Source organism: Patagioenas fasciata, chromosome 20, assembly GCF_037038585.1.
Source record: "Patagioenas fasciata isolate bPatFas1 chromosome 20, bPatFas1.hap1, whole genome shotgun sequence".
Lineage (NCBI taxonomy): Eukaryota > Metazoa > Chordata > Aves > Columbiformes > Columbidae > Patagioenas > Patagioenas fasciata.
This window is the reverse complement of record NC_092539.1, coordinates 7841467-7858100: the sequence shown is the minus strand read 5'-3', so window position 1 is coordinate 7858100 and position 16634 is coordinate 7841467. Positions and strand designations below refer to the sequence as shown.

Genomic DNA, 16634 nt, shown 5'->3' with positions numbered 1-16634 from the left:
GCAGAGGGCAGTGGGATATTAGAGCAGAGCATCAAGAGCTTATGTCACCTCCAAACCTGTTTCTAGGAAATAAACATATAGGAAAGTTGTCATCAGCAGAAATTTGGTGCCACTGTGTACCATTTGCTGCTGCTAAAAGCCATTTGCAGCTGGTCTCAGTAGTAACTGTATTCTACAGCTTTGGCATACCTAGTGGTATATATTGCACTGAATTCCAAATAATGTTAAAAATATGGCAGATAATGCAGTTTTTTACATTAAAAATAGATATTGTTTTTGTTTCTTATTAACTTTGAGTGTTACAGAGCTTTGAAGAGCAGTTTTTTGAAATACTGGATTCTGATTTCTGAAAGTTTTAGTGTCCTGTGCACACTTATGCACAGTTAAACGTTCCAGGAGAAAAACGGTATATTTTTTTTCTTTTTCTCTCTGTTGTCTTTGACTTCTGTTTTACAGCTAAAATAAAAGACACTTTAAGTTGTATTTAAATAGCTACTTTCTACCAAATGGTTCTTCTCAACTTTGCAAGCATCCTTGCCATGGTTTGCAGCAACCAGCAGATGTGGGTAGGTTGCACTTGTTTCTAACTGCAGATGTGTTGCCCGTGTGCGGGTATGATAACAGCTGCTGGATTTACCCTTAGCAGCATAGACCCTGTTGATACTCATGTATATCGCTGCTGAATTCTTCATTGCTAAATACACTTTTTGAATAAGTGCTTATTCATTACATCTTTTGGCCGCCTTCTGTTCTTGTTACGTGTGTCTGGTGTTTTCCGTTGTGTTGAAGGGAAGGTTTAGATGCGGTGATGTGTCAATACACTTTATGTCTGTTCGCATTTAATTTTTAATTTGTGACCCCTCTGTGGCTTGCTTGTATTTTTGATGAGCTAAGGGCATTTTCCTCTCTCTTGGATTGTTCATGCATTACTGATGGCAGGAATAGCCACATGGCTGCCCAGGGAGGGTACATGGGGTAGAGTTTCAGCGCTATGGTGCAATTCAAACAGGACATTTATTAAATATAAGGAAAATGAGTACACAGACTTTGTTTTAATGCGTTCTGTTTATTTTTAAAACATGGGAAGGCTGTAGTAGCTTGTATAACAAGAATGAGTAACGTTGGGATCAAGAGAAGCAAATTGTTGTTCGGTATATCAAAGCACAATACATAGTACTATATATAAAGAAAAAAAAAAAGCTTTGCCTTATTTTTTTATGTAAAATTGAAAGAACAATTAGAGTCCTGAAAGAGTAATTCTTAAAAAAAATCGAAACCAGCAAAAACTGAAACCAAACAAGTGCCTGATTTTGATCTGGTCTGGGATTCATGAACAAACTTCTCAAGTGAAGTAGCAGTGCTGGGTGGGAAATGTAGTGAGGATCGTACTCACATCATATATAGGAAATTTGGTTTCAGATCTGAATGTTAACATAGGAGATTAGACTTACCTGACACTTTAAAACTTGTTTTATTTACCGCATTTAGTATGTGTTACTGTGGCTGCTTATGCATTTGGAGGAGACCCACTTGTAGGTGCACATTTACTGACATAACCCTTTGGCTTAGTGCAACAAAGATTAATCGCATTTAACTGTGATTTCAGATCTGTTTGCCCCAAACCTTATTTTACTGCTTCTGTGAGTCCCAACACTAACTCCTCTGGTTCTGAGTATCTGCAGTTTGCCTGTTGCAAGGGGCACAGAAAAGTACAGTGGGGAAAGTTAAAACTGCCCTTACAGGGCTGTGTTATCTTGGCAGTGCTTTTTATTTATCAGCACCTGCTATCCTGATATTTACTCACTGTCGTTTACCCAATAGTTTTGCAGATGGAAAAGTTGTCCATGTAATGGCAGCAGCTGTTTGGGAACACAACAGCTTGATAAATGCATTAATTACAACCACATGCAGCTGGAAAGGAACTTTACTTTTCCAGGTGTTTAACAGAGCTCATAAGCTATAGCTGAAAAACAGGGGAAGTTTAAGTTGGTTTTATTGCAAGCAAAAGCTAAGTGGTTATTCAGCTTCTTTTATGGATGAGTAGAAATCACACAAGTAAATGATTTGCCTGTGGGGTGCACAGAGGCATGTAAAAGCCATGGGGTAGTATGTAGGTCTACTTGATAATTTTTTTCCCCCTCCTCTTCAATTTTCTGGAAGAAAATAGCTTTTCTTCATTGCAATTGAAGTGCTGTTTCCCAGAAGGAACTGTATGTGCCTTTTAATGTAATACTGAAGATATACTATTAGATAAGACCAAAAAAAAGCTGTCATTCTATATGAGTAATGCAGATAAAGCGATAAATGTTGAGGGCAGCCTTGGTTGCAGAGACCATGGTGGAGTTCAGGATCTCCTGTGGCAGGAGCAGGATAGCAAGCAGAATTGCAACCCTGGACTTCAGCAGGGCAAACTTTGGCTTTTTCAGGCAATTGCTGGGGGAAATCCCATGGGCAAGGCTGCTTGAAGGTAAAGGGGCCCAAGATAGTTGGTTGGTGTTCAGGGACTGTTTCTACCGGGCATAAGATCAGAGCATCCCGACACGTAGGAAGTCAAGGAAGGGAGCCAGGAGACCTGTGTGGTTCAACAGGGAACTGCTGGGTCTGCTCAAGTGGAAGAGGAGAGTTTATAGATCATGGAAGGAGGGGCTGGCCACCTGGGGCGAATCTAAGGCTGTTGTCAGAGGGTGTAGGGAGGCAACTAGGAAAGCTAAGGCCTCCTTAGAATTCAACCTGGCGAGAGGGGTCAAGGACAACAGGAAGAGCTTTTTCCAATACATGGCAGGAGTTGTCATAAATGTCTTTTAAAGTAATACACTGGCAAATACAAAATGAAAAAAAAGTTGCTGTTGATCTGCGTGTTGAAATACATGAAAAATATTTGGATTTTAATTCGTTACTTCGTAGCTTCCTCTTGTTTTTGCATAAATTTAAAATCGAACTGTTGAAATAATTGTCATTAATGAGTTAAAATGATTTTCTGTCACATGACAGAGGAGAAAAGGAATATATGGGTTTTGTTTATTAAATTATTTTGATGTGTACCCTGATAAATTATTTGTGTAAATTGTGTTTGTTGTAGGTCTCAAAAAAACAGATCAATAGGGCCTGTAGAGAAAGTCCAGACTTGTTACGACTGCCCTTGGTAGCTTAGTATTGATTGGACACAAATATTGAGTTTAATGACAATGAATGACATTAAATGTTAACCATAATAGTAGAGGAACACTGAAGTAATTTTTTGTTGTTGTTCAACCTGATTGTAAAATGAAGTGTTCATTCCAAGGAACATTAATTTTAAATTTTGGATGTGCTCAAACATTTTGGATTTAATGTAGTTTTACAGTAGCATGGACAATGTAACTGAATTATTGTGTTGGCAGTTCTTTGGAAGTTCAGGCAGATGGCCAAGATGTTGTCCTTTCTGGCCTTTTTTTCTACAAAGGTGCAGTGTTGTAATATTGTGACAATACCATTGCATGGAGATCCAGCTTATTCAACTGAGATTTCCCCCACCCACATTGGGAAACATTTTCTTGTCAGGTGCACGATAATATCCGTGACAGACGTGTGGCATTGAGGAAAACGGGATCACGGTCACTGGGATTCTCTATGAACTCTGAAGATGTTACTTAAAAAGATTTGAAGTGAGTAAAATCCCTTGGTTTGCTCAGAGAAGGGAGGGAAAAGAAAGACGAAATAAGATTTGAATTGAAGCAAAGTGACAAGCCCCTATAAGGATCTTTCTGCACCCTGAAGAGCACAATTTAATCTGCTTTGTAAGAGCAGAATCAGTGTTTCGTGGAGGGAGCTGGAGTGGAAAGGTGTTCAGAGATTACTGGTTATGGGCTCCTTTTCTGTGCAGATAAACCACAGAGGTTATATTCCTATCACTGGAGAAATGAGTGATGCGCCAAGTGGTGTTTTCTCATGCACGGGGTACAAAATAGGAGCTGGGCCACTTGGATTCTATTCTTGCTTTTCGTACTAATTTTTGTTGTAACCTTGAACAGGATGCGTTATTTTTTGTGCCTCATTTTTCTTATGGGTAAAATAGAATAATAATACTTAACCTACTTCTAGAGTTTCTGGTCTAAATGTGTCTCAAGTGCATTGGGTTCTTTGGACAGAAATGTGTTATAGGTGCCAAGTACTATACAGCTAGTGACTAATGTTGTTTGCCTGGCAATCTGGAAAAATGCCCTTTATGGGCTTCTAATTTTGTGCAATTTTAGGCAAATGTTTTGGTGAAATGCTTTTGCTGTTCAGAATTACATTAATGTTCTTTTTTTTTCCATAATATGACTAGGAAACAGGTGGTTACCTCTTTGCCTCCAACTGCTGCAGTGATTAATTATTGCTCAGTTGTCTGCCTGGAGAATATTGACTTATATTATCGCAGCGTTGATTTTAGTGACCAGCAAAGGCAGGGGTGGCAGATTCAGGTAGTGTGCAAATTATCCTTAGTATTACAGTGACGGGGAAAAAGCAGTGGTAAAGCCATGAGGAGGAAAAAAGGACTTGTAGCAAAATAAAAGGGGGTAGGGTAGGAATTACAATAATCTATGTCTGCTTTACTGGAGAAGGAAAAAAGTGGGACAAGACACTATTTCATTGTTACCATAGAAGTGTTTTGGACTCCTAATAATTGGAACAAAAGGAATTAAAATGATTATTTTCTGTTTTCTTTGCACTACTGGAAAGCTGCTATGGCAGGTGAGAATTTCCCGCATATGCCGCCCCGTGCCAGTGTAATTCGTACAGATTAACTGAATTTCTTTGACAGTCTCGTAGACTCAGGTTAGTTTGTTACTTCAATAAGATACAGAGAAGGCAGAGTTGATCTGGATGATCTTTCGAGGTCCATTCCAATCCCTAACATTCTGTGATTCAGTAAGCGATGAGTGAGGACGAGTAACTTGTTGCTTGAAAAAATGAGAAATTGCCCATGATTCTGGCTTGTTCGTTGTGTAGTTTGAGTGCTTTATACCTGTGATCTTCCCAGAGTTATAACAGTAATAATTCACACTAGGATGCTGTTGTTAAATGAGATTGTATATATCCAAACAGAATTTGCCTTCCTTACTGGATTTTGTTAGAATACTTGGTTTGAAACCTGAAGCAGCCTGAGAACATGAGATGGTGTTTTTCCATTGTTGTGCTTGGTGTTTGTTGTTATTCCACAGTGTTTTTCAAGGCTCTGATCAAAATAATGCTGCAAGCAGCACCAGTTTCACTTTTCCTAATTATGGAAAGTGATATATCAATACACGCTATTATAAATCACAGCCCCCTTGTCAGCTGGTGGGAATTATTTAATGCTTTGCAACACCTTTATTTGCTAATGAATGGCATTTTTTTCCCCAGTTTCTTTGATAAGTATTAATGTTCTAGCTGTTAGCCTATTTCAGAATGGAAATGATTGATGTCGCTCTATTTTAACCAAAACACTTCTGCCCACTCCCGGTTCTTCCTCCCGAGTCCATTTTTCCCTCTGCAAAACTCTCCACACAGTTCATGTGGGATGGCTGGATTATGTAATTTGGAAGTCAGTGATCACTTTTCTAAGCTATATAATGTGGTCATCGAATCAAATTGGGTAAAACTGCATTGCTTTGTGTTAATAACAGACTTGGACTCCAACTAAGCCACGCAGAGGCACAGAAGTGTGGTCTGTAGGTGAATAAGTCTATAAGTCTATCTGGTGAGCACCGTGAAAGCCCAGTGGATGTTTTCAGAGACTCAAAGATGCGTCTTCGCTTTCTTTGAGGCAAATTAAAAGTGTTTGTAAAGCCGTTAGGGACCTTCATGAAGGGCATTCAAGGAATATGAACACTAATATAAAGTAACTGATCCAGGTGATAAGCAATCCCTTCGGTATTTTTTATATGGAAAAGACTTTTTTTTTAATAGCTTCTAGAAGAAATCAAATAAAATGGAAAATTTAATGATGTCACCCTGTTGCACTCCACTATTGTTGTTGTCACATCTTTTAGTGTGACTGTTATTTGGTTTTCTGATGCAGAAGTGCGCTCATCTCTGTAATCTTGGTTGGAGTTACTAAAGTCGGATCGCTCGGACAGTTCACAGAGTAATTTAATTGTTTGAATTGCATATAAGCAATACTCAATTCTTTCCCATTTTATCTTAATCAGATACCGTTGATAACTGGACTACAAAACGTGGAAATCACCTAAAAGCTAATAAAATCGAAAATAGTCCGTGTGAGGAGCTGTATGGAATCAGAGTGCAGGTCAGACTGCTGTTTTGGCTGCTGCTTCACGGCAATGTGGCAGGAGCTTTATTTTCAGCAGGAGTTAGGACTGAGCTGCTGGTGTTGAAGGTGTCTTACCCAGCTGGTCTGTGGTGACTCTCGGAATCTCCTACCCAGTCGAATCAGTTCAAACAAACTGCTTTTCATTTTCCTGGGGGGAAAGACTAATCCTGCCCTGCAGGAGTGGTGTTGGTTTGTGGCTCCGATGCTGTGGTGATTGAAGAATGTGGATAAGGAATTACAGACCACGACATGAGTGCCGTTATTGTTCATATCTGTGCCTGCTTTTCAGTTGTAACATAGGTAGAGGTGTATTGAAAAAGACGTGCAGTTGATCTCAGGTGACCTTTCAGAGCTAATTTGCTCTTTCCAAAATACGCCTGTTAATAAAACAGAATTGTGCTTGATGATTTGAAGCAAGTTGTCTGTTCTCTCAAAAGTTGTAAGATATTCCTAATAACATTAAGCCATGAAGAAGAGTAATCTGGAAGGTGGAATGGCGCACGGCTGCTCTTGCCCACTTGTCTGGTGTCTTAGTGAGTTAAAAATGCATTTTTGGAGCGTTCATTTTTTAAATATGCTCATGAATGGGCTTGTTCCCAGACACCTCTTCTTCAAAAGTACATACACTGACAAGCTGACAGTAATAACTAATACACTTATTGGGTAGAATTGGTATGTATAATTATTATGAAAAGTAACGAACATGTTGAAAAATGCAAAGGATATGTTCAAGATGACTTTAGATTTGGTTGGAAAGCAGAGTATGATGACTACATCTTACAGCATGTGATGAAATGACAGGGGTCTTTGATGTGCAGAGCTGTGCTTTGGAACAAATAATTCTATTGAAACCAGTACTAGTCTTTATTAATTTGGTGGTTGTATTTGGATTCTCTAAGTTTCTGTAACGGGCAGTAACACAGTGTAATAAGTGCTCTGTATACTGCATACGCCATTAGACACAAAGGGATTCTATCTAGATGGAACATTTTACAGTGTAGTCTAAACCAGGTGTGTTTGCTTCTCATTATATGAAATTGCAATTCCTGTGGAAATCGATATGGAAAATACCCACTAAAAGCATCCTGGGCATACACAAAAAGGAGCTGTATGTGTGTGCTGGTACTCACAAGTGATGGGTTAAAGTGAATTAGTTTAAGATTTTCTTGTTAACAGCAACTGAGTCTATTTTCCGTATGGCAAAATCCCATTCCTGCTAGAGAAGGTGCAGAGAATGTGGACTGGAGCAGAAAGAGTCCTCAGGTGTTTTTAAACTGTTTTAAGCTGCCCATGGTTTGGAAATATTCAAGAATCTGTGATATGAGCTGTTTGACATTTTTCCTATTCCAAATGCTCAAAGGAATAAATCTACATAAAGAGTGTTAAAAATGAGAGAGTCTTTGCGACAACGTCTGGAATCTCAGAACGTTACTTTATTTCTCTCTTTTGGCTGACCAACGCGATAAAACAGCTGAATCAAATACGTTCTTTTATGTATAAAATATATTTTTTGGGTCTTGACAGCTTGTTTCCAGTTTTAGTCTAATTCAGTTTGAAACAGCTGGTCCTAATCCCTGCAAACCAATTTTTTGATGGAAATCATGACATCCTCAACTACTGCAGTGTTACTGGGCTCTGTGTCATTTCAGAAGTTGGCTTTTCTTTATGTTCAAAGAATTCTTCATTCAGAGAAAATGTCATTTATTTTATCAAATTAGCTGCAGTTAAAAGAATAATAGGTTATCCCTCGATGAGGTTGGATATATGTTTCTCTTCTGACGTGACTTTTAAGAAAAAACATCACTGTATGTTTTACCCTTAGTTAGATTTTTATTCTGATGTTCCCTGCCCTACCCATATGCTTTCAGTTGGGTTCTATTTAGGGTTTTCTCTGCAGTTGTCTCTGCACTCAGACTTAACAAGTTCTCTGGCTCGCCTTATGCTTCAGTTTTACTCTGGAGTCAGATCCTGTATTTTCAGAAATCTCAGTGTAGCATTTTCAGTTTGTTCAGTGCCATCTTTAGGGGTTGGCTGCGCTGCCGGGTGCCTCTTCCAAAGCTGTTTGTAGAGATTTCATAGATCACGGAGCTGATCACGTCTGCGAGCTCTCTTGTGGCTGGTAAAGCAAAAACTAACCTTTCATTTCCAATTTTCTGGTTCTTTTAACAGAATCACAGAATTACAGAGTCACAGAATGTTAGGGATTGGAAGGGACCTCGGAACTTCATCCAGTCCAATCCCCCCGCTGGAATATATTGAATAATATAGGCCCCAGTACTGCACCCCTGAGGCCTCCAACTGGACTCCACCCCACTGACCACGACTCTCTGGCTTCTTCCCTTCAGCCAGTTCGCAGTCCACCTCACTACCCGCTCATCCAGACCGCACTCCCTCAGTTTAGCTGTGAGGATGCTGTGGGAGGCTGTGTCAAATGCCTTACTCAAGTCAAGGTAGATCACGTCCACCGCTCTGCCATCATCCATCCATCTTGTTATGTCTTCATAAAAGTCAGTGAGGTTGGTCAAGCACGACTTCCCCTTGGTGAAGCCATGTTGACTGCCCCTAAAGACGCTCTTATCCCTGATATGCCCTGAGATGGCACCAAGGAGAAGTCGTTCCATCAGTTTCCCAGGGATGGAGGTGAGGCTGACCGGTCTATAGTTACCCGGGTCCTCCTTCTTGCCCTTTTTGGAGACTGGAGTGACATTTGCTTTCCTCCAGTCCCTCAGGCACCTCTCCCGTTTCCCAAGACTTGGCAAAGATGATGGAGAGCAGTCCAGCAATGACCTCAGCCAGCTCCCTCAGCACCTGCGGGTGCATCCCATCCGGACCCATGGATTTACGGATGTCCAGATGGCCTAACTGCTCCCTAGATTGCCTAACTGCTCCTTTTGGACACCCTAGCGTGTAATATGGAGCGAAGTTACTCACTTTCTGTGTAAAAGAGCTTGTTATGTAGTTGATTGTGTGAACACAAGCATGTGGTGATACTGTGTGTGGACGTTTCCGATGGGAGAGTGGATGCTTCAGGAATGACGGTGTTGCCCAGTTTGCAGTGGGACTGGGTGGACCCTGGTGTTGTACATGCACGTCTTTCCCCATCCTTGGCTTGCTGGGTGAGGTTCCACAAGTCACTTTGTTACACGTCTTTGTTTTACCCTCTCTAAAATGAGGGTTGTGCTATAGAATAAGTACTCTGAGGAGTATGAGCAAGACACTATGTGTGAGTAGGATCACTGGTGGTTGCTGATCCCGCTGCTGGGCCCACTATGGACAAATGCCAACCCGAAGCCTCTTTTGAGTTATTTTCTTAAAACACAGTTTGTCAGCTCAAATGGAACTAACATCTAACACAACACGAAAGCTTTACTACTTCAAGAGCTGTTAAATATTCCTTCGGTTCCACACTGAACGTTTTGCCGGGCAAATACTTAGGAATGTTTATCATTTTCCTTGCATGTATTTTTTTCCCACAGCCTAAAGAACCTGGCTTGAGGCTGCAGTAGGATTAAGTGAGATTACCAGCATCTTCTTTCCATCCCTCTTGTGTACCTTGTATGAATACATCTTAATAACTATTGATATTGCATTCATCCTGCAAGGAGCGAAGACCTTTAGTGTCTGCTGATGCTGCAGTTTTGATGTTGTGTTTTTCTAGCAAGTAAAATCAATTGAGACAAATCTTGGTAACTTTTACAGCAAAATAAAATGACTGTGCCAGGCAGCCACTCGAAGTTTTTAAAGTGCGGGTGTGCTCTTAGATCACATGTACAGGCTTGTTCCAGCAGGATTGATTGGTTGATCTACTAGATTTAAAGGTCAAATGTAATCACATTTCAGGAAGATGGAAGAAGGTATAAAATTGCTACTGTGCTTTTCTGGGTCATGTACCTGCTTCTGGTGCTCTTTGCTTTTCACCTGTACATCTTCATTTACTCAGCTGGAGCATCAATACATAAAGGGCACAAGTCAATGTTCTTGCTTTCTCCTGTCGGTGAGGGAGCTGGTTGGTTGTGTTTCCTCCAAGCCAACGTTTTCCCTCTGGAAGACCTGAAGTGAGGAGGAGGAGTCCACTACACTGTAGAAATAGAAGGAACACAATGTGTTTTTCAGGGGAAAGCGGTGAGGAAAGCTGCAGTGTAGCTGTTGTCTTTACTGATCCATTCAGTTGGCAGAGCTGGTGCATCCAAGGGAGAGCGGTGTCCATTCAAAGGGCAGCACAGATGGAAGAGAGAGACGGCACAACCCTCTTGGCGGTGATGATCTTTGATTATGGGGAATCAAAAGAACGTCTCGTTAGTGTTTTATGTGGCAGCTTGGTGTTATGCATGTCTGTAGAGGCCAGGCAGCTTTGAAATGTTGTGATTTGTAAATATGGTGTTTCAAAGTCGTATTTCCATGTAACAGGTAACTGTATCTGCATGCAGAGGTGAATAAATTTCTTGTTAATTTTTTACCACCACCCAAATGCCATGGCAGGTTGTGTGAACTAAAAGCAGCAGGGACATGAAACACTCACCTGCTCAGATACAATTCATTTTTTCTCGCAATAAAGCAAAATGAATCCTAAAATGAAAAAAGGTTGATAAACCAAAACACATTATGCTTTGAGATTTTTCCCTTATGAGCTGTATTATTGCCATATTAATTTGATAGGACTCCATTCATTGTTCGTTTTTGCTCTTTTCCTGTACTGATAAACCCGCTGTCCTTTTGTGTGGATCTTCCATTGAGCACCAAAGGAGAAAAAGGGTTTTAAATGGAACAGACTTGAATGGCATGGGAATTGTTCCTGACTTGGAGAGTACCGCATTGCAAATGCTTTTAGCTAATCCTCAAACAAATTTCAAAGTAACTTTATGATTTCGTGTGGCTAGCAAATACATATTTGATGACGGTCATGCTATAGTAAGGGGTTTGTTGCATTAATGGTACATGGAAAGATTGCTCTCTTAAAAAGCCACTTCCCCCGAAAAAAATCTGTTGCGGGGAATGTTAACTGTTTTACAAAGGTTATTTGTAGTAGAATTCCCAGTGTCTAAATTAATTCAGAGAGAACTGTCCTTAGTGCATTTATATATGTGCTAGCTTGCAAAATGTAGTAATTCCCAGATGGACCGAAATCAAAGGGTGTGTAGCTTTTCTGTCAGCATCCATGAGCTGCTTTTCAAACAGCGCCGGCCGACAGCAGCGGCCGGAGGCTCCGCCGGGGCGGGCGGTGGAGGCGGTCGCCGTGCGTTGCTTTCGGGTGCCCTTTTCCAGAGCTTCTCGCTCTGACGGCCCTCAAACTTCAGCGCACGTTTTGCTTTGTCAGCCACACTGCGAAGTCTGGGAAACGAATGTCTCCTGTACGCTACGCTAACGGTAAAGATGGGAAGAGTATTTTTTTAAGATAAATAATGGACCAGGCAGAGTTTTCGGAGGCTTGCGTGATCACAACAGAGTATCAGCAAATCCGTTGTGATTTTTCCCAGTGGCTGATATAGTCAATCAGTACCTTGACTGACTGATTTGGTTTTTATTTTCTTGCCATTTGCTTGCATATTTATTTATTTTAGTCTTACCCTTGATGATTTTTGCCTTCATTAAAAGGATAGCTATGGAAACAATTAATTTTCTAAAGTGCAGAAGTAGTGCATGTAGGGTACTGGAAACATGATTATTCTTGTGTGCAGTTCTATGTCATCCTCATCAGTAGGTTAGAAACACACTATTGTAGGGAGGGACTTCAAGGAGGTTTAAAAGAAGAATACACGATACCATCATGAAGTTCCCAGGCTACAGGGATATGTCAGGTTATAAAAGACTTTGTCATAGAAGGTGATGGGGTTTGTCAAACACGATTTGCCCTTCGTGAATCTGCTGAGTGCAAACGGTTTAATATCGGATCCATCAGTTGCCAACATAAAATACCCATTAGAAAAAGGGAAGAAAAATACTTTTATTATTAAGAGTATTTACACAAAGTGGGTATTTAATCAATCATAATAATTTGCTTTCTGAAGAAGAGCAATACGAGCTGCAGCGTCCATGGCAGGCGACACGCTGGGAATGAGTTTGCAGGTTCCGTTCTGATGCTTGTTGTACAATTTACTCCTCAAGCTTAAATCCAGAAGAAAAGTATATTTTGAAAACATCTTACTTGAAATCAATTTGCTTTAGTTTCTTCCTTGTTTATTACTTTAGAGAACAATAATATTTGGTTGCTCGTAGAGAGGGATAACAAACTTGTGCTTTCGTGATCCTTTTACAAACTAAACACAGGTGCAGATGTATTTTAATTCTGACTTGTTTCGAACACTGCCGAGCTTACACCTTCACCAGCGTTCAGACAGTGCACTAGCCCTGATCTTTGGAAACGCTTCAGGCAGACAGTGCTTCAATCAAATTCCCGAACTATGGAGCGTTTGAATGAGGAAAATAATTCAGAGAGACACGGGAGGGCTGATCCTTGGGCAGCAGTTCCCTGTCTTCCAGCCAAACCATGTGCTGAGCCCTTTGGTTTCCGCTGCCTTATACCAGCATCAGCAACTGTGTCAGTGAGTTTTGATTTAAGCAAATGAATAGACATATTCCGCAGTAAAATGTTCTAATGGATTTTTTAAATTAAAACAATGTCATTGCTAAAACAAAGAGTACATCAGCATAGTCTGTAGCTGAATAGCATCAGGGCAAGATGATATTTCCTCTGTTAACTCCAGCTCCTGACATTGCCCTTTGAACAACCTGATTTTTTGTAGCAAAGTTGCAGAGGAAGAAGACTCTTATGCTTGGCTTTAAACCTGGGTTTTCGACTGCGCCCTGATGCCCTAGAGAGCGTATATATATTTTAAGAGGTTCTTGTGGTCAAAGAGTTTCTAACGATTTGGCATTTCTGAAGAGTTGCAGGTTAAAAGTGCTTCCATGACTGGTATATTACTTAGTGATGATGGAAAGTAAAACTTATGTTGAGCTCCTTACACCTATGGCAAGAAGCCCTTCAGCTGTTATTCATGTCTTTGTGTGCCCTGCGGGACCGTTGCCTCTGGGAATGTCCTCAAGGTCTGACACAGGAATTCCATTTGATTCCATCCAGCCGCCTGTCTGCTCCAGCAGGGAGTTGCAAACTTCCCTTGGCAAAGCTTGATTTTTGTCCCACAAGTTAAATAAACCTGCGGAATGAAAAACAAATCAAAACCCCGCAGCTTGGTGCGGTTGCCCGATTGCAGTCGGTGCCATCTCCATGGTGTTGAGCCTTCATTATGCAGCTCGCGCTCAGCACACTTTTATTTAAAGCAGAGCTAAAAGTAGAACTAAATAGCTGACGTTCACAGCCGTGCGGTGTGATGCGGAATTACCGGGAGGAGGACGGGGCAGGAACAGGAATACAGCTTGTGCTGGGTGGATTAAGCTCATTTATTTGCACAGAACTGTGTGAGGCTGTCCGAAAAATCCTAAACTAGCCCACGTTTTATAAAGGAATGTAAGCGTACTGAACTAGGAAGTTCTGTTTCGGTTTACTCTCATCAAGTTGTGCTTTGTTTTATAGCCTGAAATGATGCAATTCAGTTTGCTGTGGCTGTTGCAACAACCAGACAAACTATTGGTACTACGTTATTGCAGCATCGCGGTGCCCGTTGCTTTGCACGGAGCCATCTCCATATTGCAGAGCCATCTGTTTCCCTTACTGTCCAAGCATTAGGCTCAGTAGTATAAATTACTAACTGCTCCGCGGCTTTCAGTTGTTCCCGTTTGTTTAGTGTGCCGGTAGCAAGTCTTCAGCTCTTTCACCATTTATAAGTTCTCCTTGCTCTTTTTTAATGCCTTGGGCAAAAGCTGTAGTTGAGTGAATTGTCGATTGTTCATGTTGCTGAATTATTGGTGTGATAAAATAAACTTTGGGAGGTAGGTAGTGTCGTCCTTTACAGAAGATTTTGTACTAGAGAAGTGGTAGAAAGCTAAGAAATCATGGTTTGCAAAACGCAGTGTTCTGCTCCTCCACCGCCCCGGTTTCCTTAAACGCGCGCCAGTTTGGCGTATTCTGGCAGCACGATCTCGTACATGAAGATCCTTTGGCTGTGTAAGTACCTGCGCTGCTGAAAAGTTAAAGATGTCAGTGGCATCCTGGGGTGGATTAGAAGGGGGGTGGTTAATAGGTCGAAAGAGGTTCTCCTGCCCCTCTACTCTGCCCTGGGGAGATCACACCTGGAATATTGTGTCCAGTTGTGGCCCCTCAGTTCCAGAAGGACAGGGAACTGCTGGAGAGAGTCCAGTGCAGGGCAACAAAGATGCTGAAGGGAGTGGAGCATCTGCCGTGTGAGGAAAGGCTGAGGGAGCTGGGGCTCTGGAGCTGGAGAAGAGGAGACTGAGGGGTGACCTCATTAATGTTTGCAGATATAGAAAGGGTGAGTGTCAGGAGGATGGAGCCAGGCTCTTCTCGGTGACAACCAATGACAGGACAAGGGGCAATGGGTTCAAACCGGAACACAGGAGGTTCCGCTTAAATATGAGAAGAAACTTGTTGGGGGTGAGGGTGGCAGAGCCTGGCCCAGGCTGCCCAGGGAGGCTGTGGAGTCTCCTTCTCTGCAGACATTCAAACCCGCCTGGACACCTTCCTGTGGAACCTCAGCTGGGTGTTCCTGCTCCATGGGGGGATTGCACTGGATGAGCTTTCCAGGTCCCTTCCAACCCCTGACATTCTGGGGTTCTGTGATGCTTTTGGAAAACTTAGCACTGTGTATGTTTGTTTCAAAACCTAATTGTAATGTAACAATAGTGTAGTTTTTTGAATGTAGTTTTCTTGTCTATCTTTAAGACCAAAAAAGATGCAGTTTGCTTTTTTTTTTCTGATATGTATAATATGTTTTTACATTCCCAATTCAGTTCAGTGAATTAGTGACCTCCAGTAGTTCTCTCATTAGCGCTCTTAATTTGCCTCCCAGTAAATATGCCAGACAAGCCACTGTGGCCAGCCACATTAACTTTCTGTTTGTTTTTCTTATGATGACCACCTGAAACAGTAGATTGATGTCCACAAATTTTACTTCGTTAATAATGAATTCCACAAAGCAGCTAGAGAAGCGTCTGTTTATTTGGTGCCTTAAGCTGGGGTACTGCTGAACCGCTGGGTTTGACTCTGGTAAGATTTTCTTAGTGATTGTCAAGATATAGAAATGAGGTATGTCCAGATTAAGATGAGGAGCTTAAATATCTATGGGTTAGGTGGTGGGCTTTTAAGTGGTAATTGGGTTATTGAAGAGTCCCTGCAAGACAGCTGGTGTATGAAAAGTCAAATGTATGTCAGTCTCCTTTGAAATCCATAGAAATGAATCAGGTTTTCATATGGTTCTATCCCACAGCAACATAAAAATGGCTCAGTCTCAAGGTTTTAATACCCCTCTGATAACATCAGTGCAGATTCCCAGCTAAATAAAGAATCTGTAGTGTTTTATCGTTTCCAAAAAAGTGTTTGTCACATTCTATCGTGGCAATTAGTGATGGGAGGACTGCGGAGCTTGCGTGGGTGGGGATGTTGTGTGCTGAGTACAGCGACAGCTGCAAGTTCGGCCTTCAGGAACCTGTGTTTGACCCAGAGTGTCGTTCTCTTTCCCCTCTATTCCTATTTTGAGTCCAGTAGAAGAGAAGCATATGTTTCCTTGCATCAGCTCCGTCGGTGTTACCTTGTGAAGCATGACAAGGTCATGTGTTTGTGTGGCAAAAGAGGGAATCTCAACTTGTGTTTGAGCTGCCTTAGACCCGCTTCTTTGTTTTGCATGATGTATCAAAGATTTCCATGATATACACGGTTAAATTCCATTCGTGTAGGTATGCGTGTGTTCATGCCACATTGCTGCTCCTGGAATTGGTACTGTTATATTATTAATACTGCAGATCACGCCAAGAAGGTGTCTTGCATTTAATATAGAACATAAGAAGGTTTGCCTACCCCATATGAAAATCTCAAATTGGAACTGAAGATGCTATAAAAATTTAAAAGGGACAAGGTCAGCCTGAAAATCGCATATTTTAAAAAGCAGAAAATCATCAATTTTTAACAACAAACTTCCTTACCTGTTATTACCTGTACTAATAACATTTTCAGTTACTAAGGCTTGAAAATGGTTTTAAGCATTATGTCAATGTAAAACTACTTAGTTACCATTTGTCTAGGTGCCTGTTAATTTTGGACTTTCTAGCTGAGAGATGTTAGAACTGATCAAAAGCATTTGGGTTCCCATGCTCCTTCTCTATGATCAAACAAGTTCAATTTATTCCACTCATAAAAGAAAAGATAACGGGTGACTCACTTGCTTTGTACCAACATCTTTATTGAGGGAGAAAAAAGTGGATAAGAGGGTTCTTCATTATAGCAAGCAAGGAC

General features: G+C 41.2%; 1 protein-coding gene across 3 annotated transcripts in view; it reads left to right on the top strand.

Annotated features, from left to right (window-relative positions):
- The window catches only part of MED27 (mediator complex subunit 27), an 81956-nt gene that overhangs the window by 2235 nt on the left and 63087 nt on the right, over positions 1 to 16634 (top strand). The window lies entirely within an intron of this gene.